The sequence below is a fragment of the Canis lupus genome, chromosome 1 (genome assembly GCF_048164855.1).
Source record: "Canis lupus baileyi chromosome 1, mCanLup2.hap1, whole genome shotgun sequence".
NCBI lineage: Eukaryota > Metazoa > Chordata > Mammalia > Carnivora > Canidae > Canis > Canis lupus.
Window position 1 is genome coordinate 99703617 of NC_132838.1, and position 25094 is coordinate 99728710.

At 45.4% G+C, this 25094-nt stretch overlaps 1 pseudogene; it reads right to left on the minus strand.

The window, feature by feature from the left end:
- Nucleotides 1–866: 866 nt before the first annotated feature.
- Nucleotides 867–25028, minus strand: LOC140641903 (small ribosomal subunit protein uS19 pseudogene; annotated as a pseudogene).
- Nucleotides 25029–25094: the final 66 nt, after the last annotated feature.

A 25094-nucleotide genomic window follows, 5' to 3' on the forward strand; every position in this document is an offset into this window, starting at 1 on the left:
AAATTGTAGAATAAAAAAGAAAATCGGTAGTTCAGACACATGGATAAGAAATTATGCATTCTCAAAAATCACAAAAGCTTTCTAGAATATGTAGAAGAAATCAGCATAGTTACTGATGCTCCCTGAAATATTATAATTTCCAACCAGTGAAAAACTTAAGCATTCAAAGTTAAGTGGAAATGAAACAGACTTGCGTAAACTGTTTTGTCACTAAGTTACTTGGTCATTTCTCCCAGATAAATAAGCTTTGACTTGTGGTACAGTATTCTTTTGAGCTGCACACCAGAATTTACTGAACAGATACTTATTAAAACTAGATTTATTTGTAGGTGGAGTTTGCAAAAATTAATTGGCTATTTGATATGCTTCAAATATTAATTGTTTTAATTTTTTAAAAGGTCTACTGTGGAAAAATTCCCCCTGGCCTTTTCACTTATAATTTTTCTCATATTTTACTAAAAATAAGTGTATTAGCTAGATTTATTTTTTGTACTCCATTTACAAATAACTTCAGTTTTAACATCTCCCTGTGTCCCTCTGTTCACCTAGCTCCTATCCCTCCATCAGGAAACACTGTTATTACTCTATTTTTCCAGCGATTGTCTCAGGGTAGGTATACACAACTTGATATGATTTAATCATTTCCCCCTTCCCTTTTTCACACAGATATTCATGTACCCTACACAGCACTGTGCTTTGCTTTTATCACTGGGCAGATATCTTGGGGACCTTTCAGTACCAGTAATCATGGAGCTTCTTTAATCTTTTTTGTTGCAGGCAAACCCATTTATGGATGGGTTAATTAATCCAGTCACCTCTTTTTTTTTTTAAAAGATTTATTTATTTATTCATGAGAGACACAGAAAAAGAGGCAGAGACACAGGCAGAGGGAGAAGTAGGTTCCACGCAGTGAGACTGATGCAGGACTCAATCCTGGAACCCCAGGATCACGCCTGAGCCCAAGGCAGATGCTCAACCACTAAGCCACCCAGGTGACCCCCAGTCACCTCTTGATGGATGACATTTAGGTTTTCAATCTACTGCTTTTACAAAGAAACAAAAAAATACTGCGGTGAATTCTCATAGTGTGTTCTCACAGATACATTTATTAGCTCTTGCCACGGTATCACTGATTAACATACCATCCCCAGACTCCTGGGGTCACAGCAAGTGAGTCTTTCTTGCTTGTAGGTCTGGAGATCAACTGTCTACTATGGTGGACACAGCCTGGGCTCAGCTGAGTAGCTGCTTCAGGCTGCAAATCACCTACGACTAACACTAGTCTGCAGAATGGTTTCAAGTTGGCCTCAAAACTCTCTCACCCTCCTTGGACCAGGGCCGGCCCAAAGCACAGCATACGGCAGAGGTGCAAGCCAACCAAACCACTCAGGCACTAAGAATAGTCATGTCTTTTGTCCAGTTTTCCATTGGGTATTAGTCTCCATGGATTTATAGGAACTCTTGCTTATTAAAGATATAGCCCTTTAAGTATAAAATAAGTTGTACATTTTCCAAGTTTGTCGTGTCTTTCAATTTTATGGGATGTTTGCCAAGTAGTATCTCACTTTGATGTAGCCAAAGGTATCGAGCCTTTCTGTTCAGAGCTTCCAGGCTCTGTGACATCATTAGAAAAGCTGTGTCCATACCAGGTCATAGCGCAGTGAGCTTTATGATTTTTTTCATTTAAATCTTAGATTCATGTGTAGTGTATCCTCTGTATATGGCATGATATATGAATTCACTTTTTTTCTTGAAAATGTAATTTCTCTAGCAGCATATGGATTTGAAATGCAACCTTTATTGTATTCTAAATTCTGTGTGTATCTGGGACTATTTTCTGACCGTTCTGTGCCATTGGCTGTCTATTCCACATTGTCTTAGGTACTAAGCACCATGCTGTGTTTTGATGTCTGAGGTCCCCAGTTGCTGTTCTTTTTCAAAAATGTCCTGGCTGCTCGTTTTTCCTCTCCCACCCCCAATTTAGATTTTAAAATCATCTTTGTAGGCTTAAAATAACAAACAACAATTCCTAATAGCGTTTGTTTTTTTAAAATCAGAGCTGAGTTAATCTAGGAAATAACTCAGAGGGGCTTGGCATTTTTATTCCTTTGAGTCTTCCTGTCCAAGAACTTGGTAGTTTCCTCTTTGTTCACATGTTGTTGTTGTTTTTATGTCGCTTAAAAAAAATGTATAGGTCTTTGTGTTGGGGGGGTTCCCATGATACGTTCAGGTTCAAGGATTCAAGAGGAAACACTGTTATGCACATGGTTAGTATATATTACAGAAAGACGATGTGGATCAGCATCAGCCAAGGGGCAATAATAAGTCTTAGTAAGTTTTTAAGGGTTAAAATCATAGAAAGTATCTTTTTCATTCTAAATGGGATGAAACTCAATCAATAAAGTAAACTAATTTTCACAACCATCTGGAAATTAAACTCACTTTTAAACAACCAATAACTCAAAGATAAATCACAAGGGAAATCAGTATCTTGAGACAGATGAAAACAAACATGGTGTTCAGAGACCACTGGGCATGGCACCAATGCCATGATGGAGATGTACAGCTGGACATCCACACATCAAAGAACAAGAGTCTCAAAAAAACAACAAACTGCATGTCTTAAGGAACTGGAGAAAGAAGAACAAACTGAACTCAAAGCTCATAGAAGGAAGGAAACATTAAAGACAAGAATGGAGAGAAACAAAACAGAGAATGAAAGAATGGGAAAGAAAATGAGTGAAACCCAAAGTTGGTTCTTCAAGTTGTTTTTAATGATTTTGTTTTTAAGAAATCTCTAAGCCCAGCATGGGGCTGGAACTCACCACCCTGAGACCAAGAGTCTCATCAACTGAGCCAGCCAAGTGCCCCCAAAGGTGGTTCTTTAAAAGATCAACACATCTGACAAACTCTCAGCTAAGAGGACTAGGATAAAAAGAGAGAAGACTCAAGCCACTAGCACCATAAATGGAAGTGGTGTCATTACTACCCGTTCTACAGAAACAAGAAGGACGAAGGCTCCATAGAAGGTGCCTGTGGGAGGTTGTCGAGTGCAGCAAGGCTGCAAGACACAAAGTTGGGGGCCTCTGAAGTGTGCAGGATTTGGGTGTCCCGACCCCACTGGAGTAGCCCTTTCCTGGCCAACCCCCACACCCCGCCCCCTGCCTGAAGTCCTCATTGCCCATCACCAAGGTATCCTGAGGAGGCTTTCAGTCAATTTTCCTATATGTTTGATCACCAGCACCTGTGTTACTTACCTACACGGGGCAGTTGATTCACCAACGAGGCGGACCACATCACACGATGCCCGTGGTTCTTTGTTAATGAACAAATCTAGTAAGAATCACAGAGGACGTTCTCAACAGAAGACAAGTGGTGGCCATGTCGAGGTTCAATTTAGTCTGTCTAGGCCACAAGGCCTCCTGCTGCCTGCCTTATTCAGGGCGGGTGGCCCCCCAAGGGCATCGGCACCCCCCACATGATCCCCATTGCTTCCCCCTGGGTCCCTATTCTGTCCTTCAGCTGTCCACCCCAGGAAACGGTGACTGTGTGCACGTGTCATATCAGCTATGACTCTGCTGCCTGTGTCCATGATTACCAGGGACCTCTCTGTCCCATCACCACCATTTGAGGTTGAGTGGCAGTCGTCTGCTGGGAGTTGGAGGGCTGCACAGTGGCCCAGCAGGCAGCGGCTCCCACACTTTCAGGAAATGTAGCCCAACAGTCACACCACTGGGGTTCCACTGGGACAGAGGGCAGTCCCGGTCACATCACATGGTGTGACCACAGTGAGGTCACCAGGTTGCAGGCTGCGGCTGGACTTCGTCAGGTTTCTGGAGCAGACGCATGAGTCTACCCTCGCAAGTGAGCTCACCAGAGTGTCCACGTGCCCCTTCTGATAACCATCCAATCCTGGGAATGGATCTTCATACGGGCATTGAGGTGTCCTACTTTTGTGTGATTTCATAGGGCCGTGTTTACACGGACCTCTCTTTAACAGTCCAGTTTTCCATGGCCCACCTGCCTGACCATGTGGCTGAAACATTGGCCACAGCCTCTCAGTCAGTAAAAACCCACACGGAGTGACATTTATTGGTTAATGTTCAGTTCTTCCACCAAGGTGAGCACCATGCAATTCAGCAGAGTTGATGCATGCAACACCAGAGGGTCTCCAGCACTCAACTGTAGTGCACTGACCTTCCAACCAGGACGTTAATGGGAAGCCGGACCCTGAGCTGCCCTCTGTAAACCAGACAGCTGTTTGTTGGTGAATAGAGACCTGCAGGCCCAGCCGCTCCTGAGGCGGTTCTGAAGTTGGCCCACCTGCAAATGAATATGAGCACCTCCTTGCACCTGCAGCAGCGTGCTCCTGTGTAAACCATTCCATGTTGTGTGGAGCACTTCCGGGTACTGCCTGCCTTATTGAAGGGTGTCTCTGACATCCATCCAACAGATTATGGGTATTTCAGGTTTCAGGATTATTTTACACCTTCAGTCATTGGGGCGGTTTCAATTAATGCCCAATGGCAAGCTAGTAGCCTTATCTCAAACAGCGTAGATCTTGTCTCTGAATCTGGAAATGTTCTGGTCCAAAATCCCTGTGGCTGCCACTGGGTGGCACTCATGTCCTTTTGCCATAGTTCCCGTCTAGGCTCATCTAGAGCCATCCTCCTTCTCCATGGACCACACAGCGCTGTTGTGCAGAGAACTTGTGCCATTACTCCAGCTTCTACTACGTCATTAGTTAAAGTGGGAATTAACAAGTTCTATGGGCTCAAGCAATTCCATGGGTTCCATTAACATGTCCAGTTGTCTTGTTTTTCAGTATTGGGGATAGAAAAAATAACTCCTAATCAGACATAACATCTATCAATTAGCACATTTAGGTAAAGGAAATGCAACCACTTCACATAAAGTCTATACACATATTCCAATTTTCCTCCAAACTGACACCATAACCCCATCAACCTGTCAATCACTGCATCTTCATAGCCTTCCCATCTAACTGTAGCCCCATCAGGACCTCACCACCAGGATTGGGAATCACAATGCATTGGGGTCTCCCATCAAAGTGTCCTAGAAAAATTCGTTCTCCAATACCCAGTTATCTTACCCACACAGATGCAGATGGCCTTGGGCCCCTAGCTGGAGATTGGGTCAAAAGACCCTGACTCTTTCAATAACCCTGATCTCAAATAATTTGCTGGACTGTTACCCTTAGTGATTCCAGCCCATATTTCTCATGGTCATCTGCCTTCTGGCTTTTCCAATTCCTCCAAACTAGAGTAAATAGAGAGGACTCTTTTAGGGATTTTCACTGTGGGGGGACTGCATAGGGTCCCATCGGTACACCCAACCTCCATTAGTGCTGCATGAAGATATTTGTTTCAATCCCACTGAAGTCTGCTTTATTAATAACAGTTCAAAGATTTCCATGCTGCTGTGGAAAGTCCCTTGACTATCCTCTTTGTCATTCCCCAACTCTCATTATTCTAATTATCTTTTTGGTAAGACCAAAAAGGGAAAGGTGATGACCCTAATCCACACGATGGGACAATTCCATCACATTATACTCCTCAGTTTCAATAATTTCTTAATTTTGTCCCCCAGCCACCTGGACTACCTTCTTGGTGGCCAAGAAGTCTTAGAAGTGCTTGTTATCTGTTGTTCCAACATAGTCTCCCTCTTTGGTAGCATTCCAGAAGCTAGCAGCTGTAGCTCGGATCAGCAGAAATCCAAGTTTGGCGTGAGGTTCCCCATTAAACACTCTCCTTCACATCCTTTCCTCTTCTCCTTACCCTCCTCCTCCCTCTCCTCCTCCTCCTCCTTCTTTAGAAAAGTCTGTGTCTTTATTGGCCAAATAGGATACTTGAGAGGGGTGAACCTCGAGGAGTGAGTGGCCTGATGCCAGGCCTGCCGTACTTCACAGGATTGCAGGTGTTGGAGAACTCACCCTGGTAGTGCCCAATCATCTCAGGCTTGATTTCCACCTGGTTGAAGATCTTGCTGTAATAGACACCAACCATGCTGGCCCCCATCTTGGGCAGCATGATCATGTCCCACAGGTGTGTCTTAACCACCTCAGGCTTTCCCATGAGAGGAGCTTCCTTCTTGGCCTTGGACAGGTGCTTCAGCAGTGAGGGCTGCTTCCTCTGTAAACCCCAGTTCAGTATCCACCACTGCTGGGCACTGTACAGTTGGATCAGCTGCTCAGGAAATATGTCCAACAGCTGGCCAAGGTCCATGCCACAGTAAGTGAACTTGTGAAAGATGCACTTCTTCTTCTGCTCCACTTCCGCCATCTTTGTCAGGCTTCAGAAAGGACCACCCGCACTCTGTGCAGACAACAACAACCAAAGAGTTATATATATAGCTTGTTTCTTCTTGTTTTGCGTTCTCTTATATCTCTAGTGAGGCCGCTTCTTGGGAGTTGGGTCTATCAGTCCTAAATTCCATTGGTAACTTTTATGTCTAGTAATTGATCTCAGCACAGCTACTGTTTCATACCCTGAATGACTCAGTAGCTACCAAGGGCTAAAGTCACCCTTCCTTTTCCCAAAGAACACTTTCACTGTGTTTCAGTAAGCTAGGATTAGTACAGCAAACCCCACTTAAGGCACCAACTGTGTCACGGGTCCCCAAGGCCTCTCTCAGTTTTGATGATTTGCTAAATGGACTTATAGGACCCAGGAAAACTGTTATGTCACAGTTATGAGTTATTATAGGTAACAAACACAGATTGAAATCAGCAAAGAAAAATAAAAAGGGGAAATCCAGGAAAACCAGACACAGGCTTCCAGTTGTTCTCTCCCAGGACAGCACTTAATTCTCCATAATGATAAGTGACAACATGTGCAAAGTGTTGCCAACCAGGGAAGCTAACCCTAGAGGCTTGGTGCCCAGGAATTTGACTGGAGTTCTGTCATGTAGGCATGCGGCACCCTAACTACTTGGCTCCAGCTGCTCCAGAGACCAGATTGACAGCAAGGTGCAGAGCCCCAAGCAAACAGAAACAGGCAGGCCCCATAAATCATGTTGTTAGCATCAAGGATCTAGCACTGCCCAAGACTCCAGGGAAGTAAAGACATTCTTATGAGACCAGATATTCCAAAGGCTCAGAGGTTATCTGCCAAGAGCCAGTCAAGGGCCATTGTTTTGAGCACCCCACACCCACTGAGTCAATCCTTTACTATGTGGTCTTGCACATTTTTGTTAAGTTTCCAATTAGGTATTTTTTAAGTCACTCTTGTAAATGGGATGTTTAATGTATTAAACCTGTTATTCATATTATAAAACTATCAGTGCCCATCTGTTAATGTTGCACCATATAACCTTCCTGAATTCACCTGCTTATTATTAGGTTTGGTTCTCATGGGCTTTCCAGATACACATTCTCGTCACCTACAAATAATCATAGCTTTCTGATTGCTGCTATAATGATCCAACTAAACAGTTCAGCAGGTATAGTTCCTGATTTTTATTCCTGATAGTCATTATTATTATACAAGTTTATAGGATACCAACTAGTACTTTCATCCATTAGAAACTTGGGCTTTATGACCAGCATGGTTTATGAGCATTTGCTACCATTAGCTCCTGTTTGAACAGCCCTTTTCCTCCTTTTAAGATCAGCCAAAGTCTGTGTATTTAACCTAAGGTGGATGAAAATAAACCCTTAGGAAGGTTACCTTGGAAATAACAAGCTCTAGGAGCACCTGGGGGGCTCAGCGGTTAAGCGTCTGCCTTTGGCTCAGGTTGTGATCCTGGGATCCCGGGATTAAGTCCTACTCAGCCTCCCTGCATGGAGCCTACTTCTCTCTCTGCCTATGTCTCTGCGTCTCTCTCTGTGTCTCTCATGAATAAATAAAATAAAATAATAAAATAAAATAAAATAAAATAAAATAACAAGCTCTAAGTCCACAGAAGTACGTCTTAAATACACAAACTACTTGAATATGCCATCTGCATCATGGTCTCCCTCCCCAGAGTCCAGGCTCACCCTGTTCCAGGCAACCAGACTGCTGTCTGATTAACCCCCCAACCTTTAGGCTGTACCCTACATGTACAGCCAGAGTTTTTCTTGAGGACAGGACCCAGAGCCCCACAGTGGGTGCTGAGGGCTGTAAGGCAGGGAGCCCCCCCATCTGAATTCTGTTTGACGGATGTGGGCAGCTCCTGGTGAGGCATAGAGGGGCAGAGCGACAGCCCCTGCCAGCAGCCTGGTTGGGGAGGGAGCTGTAAGAAAGGGGGTGTGGGGGAGGCCCATGCCAGCCCACGTGGGCTCCACAAATATGTGGAGAGTGATGCGAGAAGGTCAGAGCTGTCCACTATTTCTCTCTGGGGATACTTCCTTTCCCAGGTGGACAGATCGTTTATACATAGGTGTCCCCATGTTTTATTTTTATTTTTTTAAGATTTTATTGATTTATTCATGAGAGACACAGAGAGAGAGGCAGAGACATAGGCAGAGGGAGCAGGCTTCATGAGGGGAGCCCAATGTGGGACTCGATCCCAGGTCTCCAGGATCATGCCCAGAGCTGAAGGCATATGCTTAACCACTGAACCACCCAGGTATCCCAAGTCCCCACGTTTAAATAGTTTACAGTAGGCCACTCTGCTTTTACCAAAGACCTACATCAGTACCTTCTTTCACTGATGAAAAGAAACCTGAAAAGAACTGTCACTTTTAGGAAAAAAAATCAAGATCAAAAATAGCTTTCCATGTTTGTATTGCAGCGACCACCGAGGGTGGCCCTGCCAGCTCCTGGGGAACCACGCTCAGCACATCAGCATCTGGCCGCCGGAGCTTTGAACTGTGTCTCCATATGCTTTATGCATCTGTTAGCAAGATGTGTCCCTAAAGCATCAAAAAGGGCTTAGAGGGGTTATTTTTTGAGTCTGGGAAATTTTCAGGAGTTTTGGGGTAGCCCTCTCCTTTTGGATAGCGGGACACCCGTGCTCCTGCTCTGTGTCTCCTCTGTGGCTCCTTCCTCCAGAGCACAGCTGGCCTGCCTCCTGTTTTGCTGCCACGTCCCCTACTAAAGCGGCTCTTACATTTAGAAATGGTTGAAAAAAATTAAAAGAAGAAGGTTCCATGGCACACATAAATTATATGAAATTCAGATTTCAGTGTTTATGAATACTTATTGGAACACGGCCACACCCATCCATGAGTGTCTACACCGCTTGGCAGTAAAGGGACAACTTGAGTACTTGCAACAGAGACTGTGTGGCCCTCGATGCCCAAACATCTACTACCTGGTCCTTTGTGGAGACTTTGTCAACGCTGCTCTAAACACTCAGAGAAGGCAAAGCTTCTCCTCACTTGATGGTGGCCACCAGCAAACAGGCAGTCAGGGCGGGCTGGTGCAGAGGACAGCGTGAGCTGAGTACTGTTGAGGTGTCCCCTGTGCTGCCCCCACCCGCCGCCCGCCGTCACCACCAGGACTTAGTACCCACCCTGATTGCAGTGGCATCCTCCTCAGGAGTGTTGGTGTGGGACTCCCCAGCCAGGCCATGAGGTCCTGCACCTAAGAAGACCCTTTTGTCCCCCGAAAGGAAGTGGCCTTGCCTGAAATGATCTGTGTGACTCTGTCCTGCCTTTAGAAGTCTTTCCTGTTTGTAGCCCCCTTGCTGCTCCTTCCCAGTTGCTAGACGGGATGCTTCCCGATTCGCCAATTGTTGAGTAGAGTCAATCAGATCCTCAGATTTCCTCAGTTGGCTTTTGTTTCTTCAGGGGCCTGAGGATGGCAGTCAGGGCAGGCCTGCTCCCACGAGAAGCCCGCGGGCGAGGGGCCGTGTCATGGGGCAAGGCCTGAGAAACTGAGGCCACGGTGCCATCTGTTTGGGCTCTGGAGGTGTCAGAAGGTGGCAGTGTCCCTCCAGGATGACGGGAGGTCCTGGGGACAGAGGGGAGCTGCTCCCAAAGTGGAAGCAGTTAGGGACCCAGACCCCAGCTGACGGCCAAGGTGAAAGAGTAGGGTGAACTGACTGCTTCCCACCAGCTTCTGCTGGGGGCTAGGCCCAGACACTTCACGGGAGGAGACAGGAGCCCACACGGAATTCCGGGGACACTCGCTCAGAAAGGGTCACTGCTCCTGGGGGCCAGGACCTGGGGCACAGCGCACGCTCTATGGGGGGCCAGACGGGGGAAGCCGTGGAGGGAGGACCTGGACAGGGTCACAGCACAGCGGAGTGGGGTGGCCCAGGGGAGCCGGGGTTAGACGGGCCAGGGGAGCACAGGAGGCTGAGCGCCCCTCACTAACCTGAAGGTCAGACTTCTAGTCAGCCTCCCCCTCGGAGGAGAGAAACAGGGCAGAGCTCAGGGTTTGACTCTTGTTACTAAAGTCAATAAAGTCAGAGGATAACAAACCGTAGACTTTCGTGAGAAAACACGGGGCCGAGATGAGCTCAGAGTGAAGGCTGCACAATTGGGAAACCACTTTACCAGACCCGAAGCGACTTAGCCAGATACACGCCGCCTTCACTGCCTGGCCCTTCAGCTTCCAACGGGCTGGGTGTTACAGGGTCGCGGGGGCCACATCTCCCGGAGCTGAAGAGCCATCCCGTGACACCCAAGGGTGAGTGAGCATTTATTAAATGCAGGTGAGAAGAGGGAAGAGAGACAAAGGCTGTAGGGTGAGCGCAGGGAACGGAGCTCAGAGGTTGGTCACCATCATCTTTACGAGGTCTCACCAGGAGCGTGTGGCCTCCAATTCTGGTGCCGTGTTGGTTTGTCCCCTGTCTCTTCCTCCCTCGGTCTCCGCATCTCCACTGCCGGGAGCAGTTTGGGAGCGGGGGGGCGGGGGGTGCCTTAGGGGCTCCTATGTCCCAGCCTGTCCCCCACCTCCTCAGAGGACAGGACCCTGGCCGGACCGACTGACATGCCTCCTAATGACGAGCGGGGCTGCGGGAGAGTGTGCGTCTCCGAGGAACCTGGAAGGAGGCTCGAAGGCGCTGAGGCAGCCGCGCACCCCTCAGGTCTCAGGGATCTTCCCAGGGTTGCAAGCTGCGCGAGACCTTCACTGACGCCTGCTTACCCTTGCCTGTTTTCTGTATCGATAGTCCAAGCTGAAGAGTTTAGGCTCAAAAGTTGAAGAAGAAAGTAGGAGGTGATGAGGGGTGACCGGGGTCACAGATGCGGGGGACGGAGTGACGAGAGGGATTCCTCACTCTCAATGGTTGGTCAGGTTTGCTGAAGCCCGCGGGGCGCCCCACGCTCATGACTGCTGTGGACTGCTTGCGGCAGAGGAAGTGAACAAGTTGTTTCTCTCCCTTCACTGGATTTACTGCCTAACGTGCCACGTTTATTTTTTTTTAATTTTTTAATTTTTTAATTTTTTATTTTATTTATTATTTGTGATAATCACACAGAGAGAGAGAGAGAGGCAGAGACATAGGCAGAGGGAGAAGCAGGCTCCATGCACCCGGAGCCCGATGTGGGATTCGATCCCGGGTCTCCAGGATCGCACCCTGGGCCAAAGGCAGGCGCCAAACCGCTGCGCCACCCAGGGATCCCTATTTTTTTTTTTTAAAGATTTTATTTATTTATTTATTCATGAGAGACACACACAGAGAGAGGCAGAGACACAGGCAGAGGGAGAAGCAGGCTCCATGCAGGAAGCCTGATGTAGGATTTGATCCCGGGACTCCAGGATCACACCCTGGGCCAAAGACAGGCGCCAAACCACTGAGCAACCCAGGGATCCCCCACGTGCTGCATTTATAACATAGGACCCGTCTTCTCAGTGACTCTGAGAAGGAACTTAATACACAGATTTAGTTTATAACCATGCTACCTAGCTTTTATTGATCCCATAAGACCAAGGGACTAAGGAGGAAAACCACCAGGCCCAGCATAAAACTTGAATTCCAAATGACTCTAGTCTTAGCAAAGTCTGAGAGGAACCAGGTTTCCCTGTGGATCAGGGAAAGGCTAACCTCCTCAGGTTCTACGTCTGAATCTGGAGAGGAGCAGCCCCGATGGGGAGGGTCCTCTGGGTCTCACTTACAACACCCGGCCGTTCGGACAGTACTCACAGGACTAGTCAAGCTACCAACATAGAGATTGTGTTTCCAGTAAGTTCTGCTAACGGCTCTTACTGAGCAAAATATCCACCATCCAAACCGAATTTTGTTTGGGCCCAGGGGGTTTGTTACCATTGTTATCAACACCTTGGAGTGCCACCCTGATTAAAAGTTTCATACTTCTCTCTGCTTCCCAAAATCTAGACAGACATGATAACAGGGAAAATGTACAAACTAGTAATTGGGGGACGGAGAGAGCTCGCTCGCACACCACCTACCACCCTAAGATGGTTAGGCAGTGACTGCTCCTTTGATTTATTTTTGTTTCCTTATTGTCTGTAGTCTTCAAAAATGAATCATATTCCAGCTGCACATATTAAAACCCTTACAAAAACACTGCATCTTATTTTAGCTTAAAAGGAAATGTGTAGTTTGGAGCTTTAAAGTAATAGGGACCCGAGTCTTTGTGTTGTGCTTCAAAGCCGAATGTGCCTCTTCTGCACCAAGTGAGGCCAGCCATCAGCCCGTTGGGTACAGTAAGTGCAGCTCCAGATGCCGCTAGGAAGGAAGGCAGCTAGCTGCGTGTGTCTCAGAAAGAAGGTGCACGTTACTGCAGAATTCATCTAGAATTCTTACATGGAAGTTGGACATTGAACATGGGGTATATTAACCTGCAGAGAGATAACTGTTTAACCTACAAATACTCACAACTTATTTCCTATACTAAAGTCTGCCAAAACCTGATCAGACACTCCCCTTGCTAATTTTAGGCATTTAAGCAAAAATACTAAAGCTGTCAGATTTTTGAAAACCATGCACACTTTTAAAATTGTGCTTAGAAGCTACATAGTTCTATATAAATATATTTAAAGGTGGAAATAGGAAACAGTTTTAAAAAGTCATGTAGAAATTAAAGTTAAATTAAAATTAGTGTTTTTATTTATTCATGAGAGACACACAGAGAGAGGCAGGGACACAGGCAGAGGCAGAAGCAGGCTCCCTATGGGGAGCCCCATGTGGGACTCGATCCCAGGACCCCGAGGTCACACCCTGAGCCAAAGGCAGATGCTCAACCAACCACTGAGCCACCCAGGTGACCCAAAAGTAAGTATTTAAAGAATGATTTCTGCTTCCAAAGCAGAGTAAACATAAGAACAGATGAAGTCTAGGAAACAATTGCTTTCTGACACTGGCTCGCAGGTGAAGGGCAGTGACCACAGCTTACTGAGGAGACAGCCAGGGTGCCCCCTGGAAGGCAGGTGGTCCACCTGAGTCAGAGGCAGGTGCTTGGGGTTTGCAGGGTAGAAGGCAGGGAGAGGAGTGAGTTCTGAGGGGTGGAGGGTCACCTGGAGTGCTGAACTCTGAGTCGTATGTGAGCAGAGGGAGCCACCAGCAAGGGGCCGGTATGTCACCAAGGTCTGTGGGGCCGGGAGCCATCTCTGCTCCACCAGGCAGAGGAGAAGACATGCTTCCCCCCACAGGGCAGGGTGCTGGGAGGGGCATTCCTTGGGGGTGTGGCAGGATCAGCCCTAAAATAAAAGTGCTCTGGCCCCAGAAAACATTGCTTAAGAGCCAGCCTTGAAAATTCAGACCACTCCAAGGGACTCAGATGCATTCCCAAGGAAGACCCACTAATGTTCACAGAAACCCAAAAATAGCTCCTGCCCAACAAGGTGAGCCTCACTGTGTATGGTACTGCAAGGAAAAAAAGTCAGCTAATAAAAAATGTAAAAATTAAAAATAGTAATGACAGATATAAGGATTAGCAGATAAGAATTTTGAATAAATGATCATAAGCATATTACTCATGGAGCAAACATGTTAGGAGAGAGAGGGGAAATATGAAAAAAACCAAATCGAGCTATTCAAGATGAAAATACACTGGATGGGATTCATACAAGATTGGATAACACGGAAGAAAAGATGGATGAACTTGAAGAAACAGAAATGGAAACTATCCAAAGTGAAACATGAAGTGAAAAGACTGACATCAGGGCTGCATCAATGAGCCAGGGGCGGCCCCGTTCACTGGAGCACAACCGTTTGGCATCCCCCAGAAGAGCAGAGGAAGAGAGCATTACAGAAAAAGTAACACAGCAAAATTTCCAAATCTGATAAAAACTCTAAGCCAGTAATTCCAGCTGGGGGTGATGTTATCCTTGAGGACATTTTTCAGTGTCTGGAGGCAGCTAGGAAGTAGCCCTGGCACCCAGGGGGCAGGGGGCAGGGAGGCTGCTACACATTCTGCAAGCTGTAGACGCCCCCAGGCCCCTTGGTGTCCACACTGGACCCAGAGGTCTGAGAAGCTCAGTCAGCCCCAGCAGGAAGAGAAAGGGGGGGTTGGAAGAAGAGCGCAAGACAAGTCATAAACAGATTGCTCAAATCAGTGATATTGGGAAATCTCAAAAACAGTCGGAAGTAAAACGTGTTACATACACAAGGACTCAGAAAAAATGACTGCGTACTTCTTCCAGAAACAAGTGGGAGGCAGAACCACACATCCTTGAAGCCTTGAGGGCAACGGCGGGGCTGACACCCCATGTTTTTAACCCAGCAAAAGTAATTTGAAGACTAAGTCAAACCAAACACTGTTTTAGATACAGTAAAACTGAAAGAATTCATCCCCAGAAGACCTGCAGCACAGGCTGTGTTGTTTTATGTTGTTCAGGCAGAAGGAAGTCAGGCCAGATTGAAACCCTCGAGGAGAAAGGATGAATCATGACAGTGATCAGGAGTTTCACAGAAGGCTTGAGCTCTCTGACCAACCACTCACCCACTGGATGTTTATAAGCACTTCCTCCAGCAACAGCAGAACCGCGTTCTTCTCCAGTGCACAAGGAACTTAAACCAGAAGACACCATGTTCTGGGCTATAAAACAGGTGTCAATAAGTGGAAAATAACTTAAATCACACAAAGCATGTTCTCTGATCACAATAGAGTTACATTAGAGATAAATGTTAGAAGGATATCTGGAAAATCACCAAAATACTTGGAAACTAAATAATGCACTTCTAAAAACAGCCTGTTGGTAGGAAGATGTAAAAAAGAAAAGCATAAAATATTTTGGCTTGGGATCCCTGGGTGGCGCAGCGGTTTGGCGCCTGCCTTTGGCCCAGGGCGCGATCCTGGAGACCCGGGATCGAATCCCACATCAGGCTCCCGGTGCATGAAGCCTGCTTCTCCTTCTGCCTGTGTCTCTGCCTCTCTCTCTCTCTCTCTCTCTCTCTGTGACTATCATAAATAAATAAAAAAAAAATTAAAAAAAAAAATTTTGGCTTGAGTGAAAAAAAAAACCCTGCAGTATACCTAAATTTTAGGAATACAGTTTTCAGCAATCCTCAGAAAGGAATTTACAGTACAAAAACTCTTATTAAGAGAAAAATAGAAGGGACTCAAGTCAATGACCCACTCAGCTTTGACCTTACAAAAATGGAAATAAAAGAAGATCAAATTCAGCATTAAATAAGCAGAAGAGAGGAAATAATAAAAAACAGAAACTGTTAAGACATAAACAAGAGAAAATATAAGTGAAACCAAAAACTGGTTCTCTGAGAATAAAATTGAAAAACTTCTGGACACACTGATTTGGTGGGGGAGAAGGAAACAATAAATTACCAATATCAAGAATGAGAGAGGTGATATTCTTACAGATGCAACAAATGTTTTAAAATAAGAGAATAATATAAAACATTTCATGTCAATGTGTTTGACAACTTACATGAAATAAAGCTACCAAAGATTACTCAGGAAGAAAGTGTTCATTAGGGTAACCCTGTAGGTATCTGAACTTGTAGTTAAAAACATTCTCACACCAACTGCAAGGCCAAACAGCTTCACTGGGGAATCCAGCCCAATTTTCTTTTTCTTGAGAGAGAGGGAGGGGGGCGGTTTGCACATGTGCGTGAGCAGGGGTGGGGGAAAGGGAGACGGAGAATCTCAAGCAGGCTCTGAGCTGAGCACAAAGCCCAATGCAGGGCTTGATCCCACAGCCCTGAGATCACAACCTGAGCTGTAACAAAAAGTCAGATGCTTAGCTTACTAAGCCACCCAGGCACCTCTGGGGAATCCAACCAAATCTTTAACGAAAAAATAGCACCAATTCTACATAAGCTCTCTCAAACATGTGAACTAATGCAGTCCACAAGGCCAGTGTTATTCTGACCCCAAAACCATACTAAAACACAAGATATGAAAACTACAGATCAACGTGTGAAAATCTGTAGCAAAATTTTAGAGAATCAAATAATATATAAAAAGACAACACATCACAACCAAGTAGGATCCTCCAAGAATGCACAGTTGGTTAAATGTTCAAAAATCGTTCAATATAATTTACCCCATTAACAGACTAGGAAATAAAAACTGTTCGATCATCTCAATAGATGCAGAAAGAGCATTTGGCAAAATCCAACTGTGAAAATTAAAAATCCTTGGCAAAGTAAGAATGAGAGGGAACTTCTTCAACATGGGAAAGGGCACAGGCAGTAAACAACCAACATATTTCATAGTGAAAGACTGAATGCTTTCTGCCTGCAATCAGAAACAACATGAGAATGTCTGCTCTCACCACTTGTGTTCCTGTAAAAGACATCCATACTGGAAAGGAAGATGTAAAACTACCTTTACTTGGAGTCATCATGACTGACTATATAGAAAATCCTACATAATCTATAAATCCTACATAATCTACAAAAAAAGGAACTAAATGAGTTTACTACAGTGGTGAGATACAAGATAAATATACACAGATCAATTATTTATATAACAGCAACAAAAAATGGGAAATTTTAGATTTTAAAATGCTATTTACAATAGCATCAAAAATAGGAACTACGTAGGGATACATTTAGCAAAACATATGCATGACTTATACACTGAAAACTATAAAACAGTGCTCAGAAAAAAAAGTCAAAGACTAAATAATAAATATACTTTGTTTATGGATCTTAAAGCTCAATTCTTCCCAAAACTGTTGTATAGTTCAACCCAATCCCCATCAAAACCCCGAAAGGAGTTTTTGTAGAAATTAACAAGATAATTCTAAGTTTGAAAAAAATACAAAGGACCTAGATTAATCAAAACAACTTTAAAAACAATAACAGAAAGGGAAGACTTAACCCGATTTTGAGATTTATTATATAGTTATAATAATCAGGGTAGTGTGATATTGCTGCCTTGGGACAGAATCAAGAATTGACATAGGACAGCCTGGGTGGCTCAGCAGTTAACACTGCCTTCGGCCCGGGTGTGATCCTGGAGACCCAGGATTGAGTCCCACGTTGAGCTCCCTGTGTGGAGCCTGCTTCTCCCTCTGCCTGTGTCTCTGCCTCTCTCTTTCTCTGTGTGTCTCTCATGAATGCATGCATGCATGAATGAATGAATGAATAGATAAATAAATAAAATCTTAAAAAAAAAAGAATAGACATAGATCCAGATATAGTCAAATGGTTTTCCACAAAGATGCCAAGGGAGTTCATGGGGGAAAGATAGTCTTTTCAGCAAATGGTTCTCTGAAATAAATGTCAGAAAATGTGATTATGGATTTCTATAGTAAGTGTATATTTAGAGTTTGGGGGGTTTGGTGTTTTTAAGAAACTGCTTAACTAATTTTCAGAGTGGTTGTGCAACTTAAAATTCCTTCTACTAATGGACCAGGGATTCAAGTTCTCTGAAACTTGTCAGTGGTGAAGTAGGTTTTCTTCCCTTGTTCCCATGTCAGGAGGGGAGCATTCAGTCTTTCATTTTCCTTCTACTCCTGCATCATTGGAACTTTTTATTGTGAATGTGTGCTGGATTTCCCAAATGTTTTATTTTCTGCATGAATTGAGATGAATATATGATATTTTATTGTATCACATTAATTGATTTTCAGATGTTAGAATTATCTTAGAACAAACCTCACATGGTCATGGTGTATAATCCTTTTCATGTATTGCTGAATTTAGCTTGGGAATATTTTGTTAAGAAATATTGTGACTAGGGGATGGCCCCGTTGGTTGAGTGTCCAGCTCTTGACATAGTTAAAAACTATGTAATCCCAGCTCAAGTCATAATCTTGGGGTCTTGAGATGGAGCCCAACATGGGCTATGCACTCAGCAAGGAATCTGCCTGAGATTCTCTCTCCCTCTAGCCCTCCTTCCATCCACTTGCATGTGTGCACACTCTCTCTTTAAAATAAAAAAATTAATAAATCTTTAGGAATTTTGTGAATATGATCAGACTGGATATCATTCTAAAAAGTTTTTTCTTGTGATGTCTTTGTCTGGCTTTGGTATCAGGGTCACAATGGCCTCATTGAAGAGGTGGGAAGGCTCCTTTCTCACTTTTCTAGAATAATTTTTGATGTTTTAATATTCCTTCTTTAAATGTTTGACAAAATTGGCCAGTAATGTCATTGGGGTTATGATTTTTTTTTTGCAAAAAGTTTTAAACTAAATTAAATTAATTTGAATTAATTAGTTTTCTTGTTACAGGTTTATTCAGATATTCTACTTCTTCTTGAGTCAATTTTGGTAATTTGTGTTTTTCTAAGAATTAATCTGCTTTAATAAGTTGTCTAATTTATTCCATTTTTAAAAAGATTTTATTTATTTATTCATGAGAGACAGAGAGAGAGAGAGAGAGAGGCAGAGACACAGGCAGAGAAAGAAGCAGGCTCCAGAAGGGAGTCTGACGTGGGACTCAATCCCAGGTCTCCAGGATCAGGCCCTGGGTCTGGGCTGAAGGCAGCACTAAACCGCTGAGCCAACCTGGGCTGCCCCATGTCTAATTTATTCCTATAAGTAGTTCAGGATATTCTCTCACAGCCATGTTGATTTCTGTAAGGTCAGGTTTCTTTTTTTTTTTTTTCTTTCTTTCTTTTTCTTTTTCTTTTTTTTATTGACAGAGAGAGGGAGGGCAAGAGAGCACAAGCAGGGGGAGTGGCAGAGGGAGAGGGAGAAGCAGACTCCCCACTGAGCAGAGAGCCCGACATGGGACTCAATCCCAGGACCCTGGGATCATGACCTGAGCTGAAGGCAGACGCTTAAACGACTCAGCCCCCCAGGTGCCCTGTAAGGTCAGCTTTGAAGTCCATTTTTCCCTTTCTGGTTTTGGTAATTTGTGTCTTATTTTTTATTTCTCAGTTAATATATAGCTAAGGGTTTGTCAATTTTGTGGTCTTTTCCTGGAATCAACTTTAGGTTTCATTGATTATTGATTTGTTTTCCTATTGATTTTTGCTTTTAATCTTTATTATTTCTTTCCTTCTATTTGCTTTACAATTGATTTGTTCTTCCTTTTTCAGTTTCTTATGGTGGATGCTTGAGTTGTCAACGCTCCTGTCTCCCTGGTCTTTGGCCCCACAGCTTACTCAGCCTGGGACTGAGTGTTTCTATCTCAGGCATGCGACCCTTCTTTCGAGTCTCCAAACCCTTCAGATCCCTGTAGTGTGCACCTGTGCTGCCCCTGCCTGGGGGGCGAGGAGCAGGGAGGGGGCGGCTGGCTGCAGTTCTGCGCTTGCGGGGCCACAGCTCGGACAGCGTTTGTCGGACCGCCTGGAGGTCCTAGGCTTGTGGCCACATGGAGCTGAAAGCCCACTCCTGGGCTGATTGCAGCTGGTTCCCCTGCTCTGACACCCAGGCACCCCTGTTCTTTCTGTGACCCTAGGGATCCCGGACCACGCTGTCCCACCTCGAATTCCACCCTTGTTTACCACCTGAGCGCCTTGCAGGCAGGGATGTACTTGCTCCAGCAGATTTCGCAGAGTCCTGACTCTGTGCCCCATGACTCTATCACTTCTGGGTGCCGGCTAACGGAGGCTCCCGGTCCTGCAGTTTATCTTCCCATATACCACCTCAGATTCACTTCTCCGCACCTCCTATCTTGCAGAAAGTGGTCACATTTCCACTTGGAGAGTTGCAGCAATTCTTAGATCCCTGGCTGAGTTTGCAGGTGTTCCAAATGCTCTGATAGCTGTCTAGCTGAATTCCTGTGACCAGATGACATTAAGATCTCCTACTTCCCCACCTTGGACTCCTATTATTCCTGTTGCTGTGGCCTGACTTGTTTCCATCTAAAATTCTTACGTCCAAACCCTAACCCCTGGTGTGATGGCAGAGATAGGGCCTAGAGGAGGTGATAAAGGTTAAATGAGGTGACTAGGGTGGGGCCTCAATCCTAAAGGGTTAGTGCCTTTAGGAGAAGAAGGGGCACCAGAGCTCACTCTCTCTGCTGCAAGAGAACACAGGGAAAGGCTGGAGAGGCCTCACCAGATCCCAACCATGCTGGCACCCTGATCTTGGACAGCCTCTTGGATGGTGAGAAATAAAGGTCGGTTGTGTAAGCCGCCCAGTTTGAGGTGTTTGTATTGAATGGCCCCAGCTGGTGTGGACATGCAATGCTCCCGAAGGAAGATTTCTCCTCCTTCCACCCTGTTCTCCCTCCTGCACCCCTCTTCTCCTTCCCCTGGGAACCCTCTATCCCCAGCCTCCTAGGTCCACGGGTCCACAGCTGTGTGCAGCTAGCAGAGGGCACTGGCAGCCAGAGTCCCCAAAGTTGGCTTCCAAGTCCACCTGCATTCAGGAGTTCTGGGGGTCAGACCTCATCATTTGAAAGACTTTCTCCCTTCTGTTCTTAACAGTGTCCTCTGGAGCACAGATTTTAAGTTTGATGAAGTCCACTTTATTTATTTATTTTTTCTTTTTGCTTGTACTTGTGGTGTTGCATCTAAGAAACCAAAGTCACAAAGATTTATACCTATGTTCTCTTCTAACAGCATCGTAGCTTTACTCTTCTATTTAGGTATTTGATCCATTTAATTTCACATCTGGTGTAAGACAGGGTTCCGACTTCATTCTTTTGTGTGTGGATTTCCTATTGTCCCTAAAGGATTTGCTGAAAATCAATGCACCATAAAAGTGTAGGTTAATTTCTGTACTCTCGATTTTATTCTATTGATTAATTTCTGAAGAAAAAAAAAGCCAGCTGGAATTTTTTAAAACATTTTTAAAATATTTTATTTATTCATTCATGAGACATACACACACACACAGAGAGAGAGAGAGAGAGGCAGAGACACAGGCAGAGGGAGAAGCAGGCTCCATGCAGGGAGCCTGATGTGGGACTCGATCCTGGGACTCCAGGATCACACCCTGGATCGAAGGCAGGCGCTAAACCGCTGAGCTACCCAGAGATCCCCACCAGCTGGAATTTTGATAGGGATTGTGTGAAATCTAAGATTAATTTGAGGAGTATGTCAGAGCTTCAAAAGGCAAAGGGGCTCTTTGCAGGAGTGGAGGTTCTTGCAGACGATCTCAACTGTTGGATGATAATCCCGATGCGATGGCCCCTGCCAGAGCCGTCCTGGTTCAAGCGAGAGAACCCCCACCACTGGCCATCTGAGAGAGAGGTGAGGTCCCAGCAGGAAAGCTCAAGGGACAGAGGGGTCCCAGGCAGAAAGCCAACTGGGAAAGGCGCCCAAAGCAGCTCCCTCTCAGCAGCTATATCACTGCAGTCGTGACAATATTAACTCAGCAACTTTACCAACTGTACTGTCCTCCTTCCAATACAAGAGAGTCATGTCAGCCCTATAGGTGGTGGATGAGCACACTACTGCTACACCGGTGTATTTGTAAAAGACCAGAAACAACCTACGTGTCCTTCGGTGGAGTGGACAGATGGCTCACGTAAACCACGGAGAAGTATGCAGCCACGAAAGTGTTTGCTGAGAGGAACCGGTGAGCATCACACATTATCACTTTTTTTAAATGAGAAGAAATATATGCTTGTATATCATCTCTTTGAGGGGGGCTTACTTTTCTCCATGTATTTTTTTCATGTACAAATAGGCGTAATTTTCATATCATTCGTTTCTTTTATCTCTGACAAAAATGAGAACTTTGAATTAAGACCTTGCTCATCAGATAAAAGCCATAGTGTACTTTCTGTTTATATTTCTCAGTTATGTTTCTTGTAACGCTAGTACAATATCACCACCAGGAGGCTGGGATGGATACAAGCCACCCATCTAATTCAGATCTCACTATGTGTACTTTTATGTGTACTCACTGAGTGTGTGTTCTGTGCAATTTTATCACTGGTATTTGTGTTACACATCAGAGCAAGAAACAGAACATGTCCATGACCACATCCCCCATGTTGCCTTTTATATCCTCACACATCATCCCCAACCCCAACTTCTGGCAACATGTTCTCCATTTCCTTAATTTTGTCACTTCAAGACCATCATATGAATGGAATCACACATTGTGAAAACTTTGGGAGTGGTTTTTTTCACTCAGCGTAATTCTCTGAATATTTACCCAGGTTGCTGTGTGTTGCATAGCTCATTCCTTTTATTACTCAGTAGTATTTCATGATACAGATGTACCACAGTGTTTTGTTTTGTTTTTTAACCATTAACCTAATGGAAGATATTTTGGATGGTTTCCGGTTTGGGATTTTTACAAATAAGGCTGCTGTGAACATTTGTGTGCACAATTTTATATGAATACAAATTCTCATTTAAGTGTCCAGGAATGAAATTACTGGGTCCTGTGGCAAGAGCACATTCAGTTGTATAGGAAAAGGACAAATAGCTCTCTGGAAGGCAATGTATGAGTGATCATTTCTCTGCATCTTTGCCAGCATTTGTTGCTGCCACTGTTTTTTTTTATATTAGCCATTCTGATAGGTGTATAGTTTATGTTTTTTATTTATTTTTTTAGAATTTATTTATTCATGAGAGACACAGAGAGAGTCAGAGATGCAGGCAGAGGGAGAAGCAGGCTCCATTCAAGGAACCCGATGTGGGACTCCATCCTGGGTCTCCAGGATCACGCCCTGGACTGAAGGTGGCGCCAAACCGCTGAGCCACTGGGGCTGCCCATGTTCTTTTATTTTTTAACATTTTTTTGGATTAAAAAAATTTTAAGCAATCTCTACACCTAACATGGGACTCGAACTCACAAACCTGAGATCAAGTCACATGTTCTATCAACTGAGCCAGCCATGTGCCCCTATTTCTAAAAATATGCATATTACCTAAAACCATAACAGCATTTTCAAAATGCTTATGTAGGCAGGCACATGAGAGCAACTGATAAATGGGATACCAATAGATTAACTTAAAATAAGAAGTAGGTCAAAGCATGAGGTCAGATCGTGTTTGCTGGTCATGCATCTATCCCTGGCATGGGCAGCTTCCTAGAAGTCAAGGGATACTCATATGGCAGCCTGGCACATTAGAGCAGACAGAGGGAAATGATTCTTTTTTTTTTTTAAATGAAGATAATATCATTCCAACATGGAAACATATGAACATTTTTATTAGAATTTCAAAATAGATACAAAAGTCTAGAGCACAACAATAGTGTGTGCACTCACTCCACTCCAACTGCCACCAACAAGTGCTTCTTTCATCAACCTCATTGCCCCTTTTTCTGGAATAAACTCAAAGCATCCTGTGCTCCACCCATAAGCACTTTGGGTGCATTTATATCCCAAAGGGCATTTTCTTATGTATTAATCACACCTAAAATTAACAATAATTCCTTTTAAAGAATGTTAGAGGAAAAATGACTCCCCATACTCCCACCCTCATTCAAACCGTGGTGATTCCACGGCTCCTCCGGTTGTGTGGGCAGCATGCAAGGATCCAGCAAGGCTGGCTCCAGAGATGAGTGCACAGGGACCCTCTCTTCTGTTTCTGCCACCGCTTAACATTGTATGACATCCAGTTCCACTTAGCTCCATCTTCTTAACCAGGAGAGTTGGATAATTTTCATACGTCTTTAAGAATACCTTCTTTACGAGTCTTTTTTTTTTCATTTATTTCTTTTGAATGCTAATATAAAAATCCTCAACAAAACACTAACCAACCAAATTCTGCTGCTTATTGAAAGAATTATACAGTCCAACCAAATGGGATTTATTCCCATAATGCAAGGATGGTTCAACATAAGAACATCAACCAACGTAGGGGGCGCACCGGGGTGGCTCCGCGGGTGAAGCGTCTACCGTCAGCTCGGGTCATGATCCCGGGGTCCTGGAAAGGAGCCCCACGTTGGGGGGAGGTCCCTGCTTAGCGGGGAGTCCGCTTTCTCCCTCTCCCTCTGCCCGTCCCCTTGCTCCTGCTCTTTCTCTCACATGAATAGAATCTTAAGAAAAAAAAGAAAGAAAATCAAGCAATGTAAGACACCACATTACAGAATAAAGGGGGAAATTCACATGATCATCTCAATGGATGCGGAAGACCATGTAGTCAAGTCTAGCACCTTTAGGATAAACAGGCTAGGAGAAGGGAGCTTCCTCCACACGCGGGAGGAGCCCAGGGAAGCCCGCTGTCTCGGTGTACAACTGAGCGCTCCTTCCGGAGGTCAGACAAGGACGCCCGCAGTCCCCACGTCTGTCCACCGAGTACAAGTTCCGGCCACAGCAGTCAGCCAAGGTGTCCACACCCGACAGCGAAAGTAAGATCTTACAGAGAGAAAGCCCGGACACGCTGTCAGCGCTCACGAAGGAGTCCAGCACCGTGAGAGGACGACAAACCAACACACGCAGGAACCCCGCGCATTTGCACACACAGCCCTGCACGAGCTCGTCGGAAACGAACAAAACAGCGCCACGGACAACAGCATAAACACGACTGACGGAGTAAACCAAGGACGCAGGGGCTTGTAGACTGAAAACTACGACACTGCTGGAAGAAGCAAAAGAAGATACTCTGTGCCGGCCAGCCTCCCCGGCAGCGGCGCACCACTCTCTGCTGGCAGGACAGTCACCCACTGCGGCCTGCGGCGGTACTACAGCCCCCACAATACCTCGGGGGGCGGCGGCGGAAGCCACAGCGTTGGTCAGTCACGGCCGGCGGTGGCGTGGAGCACGACGGGTCTTGTAGTGGGCGCGGGGCGGTGACTGAGGCAAAAGCGTTAGAAGGGGCCCGCGCGAGCGCAAGCCGCAGGCCAATCACGGCCGAGCCCGGCGGCGCGGGGCACGACGGGCCTTGTAGTCGGGGCGGGCGGGACTACGGCCCCCACAGTGCCCCACGCGGCGCGGCGCGCACTACGGCTGCGCGGCGGCGGCCCG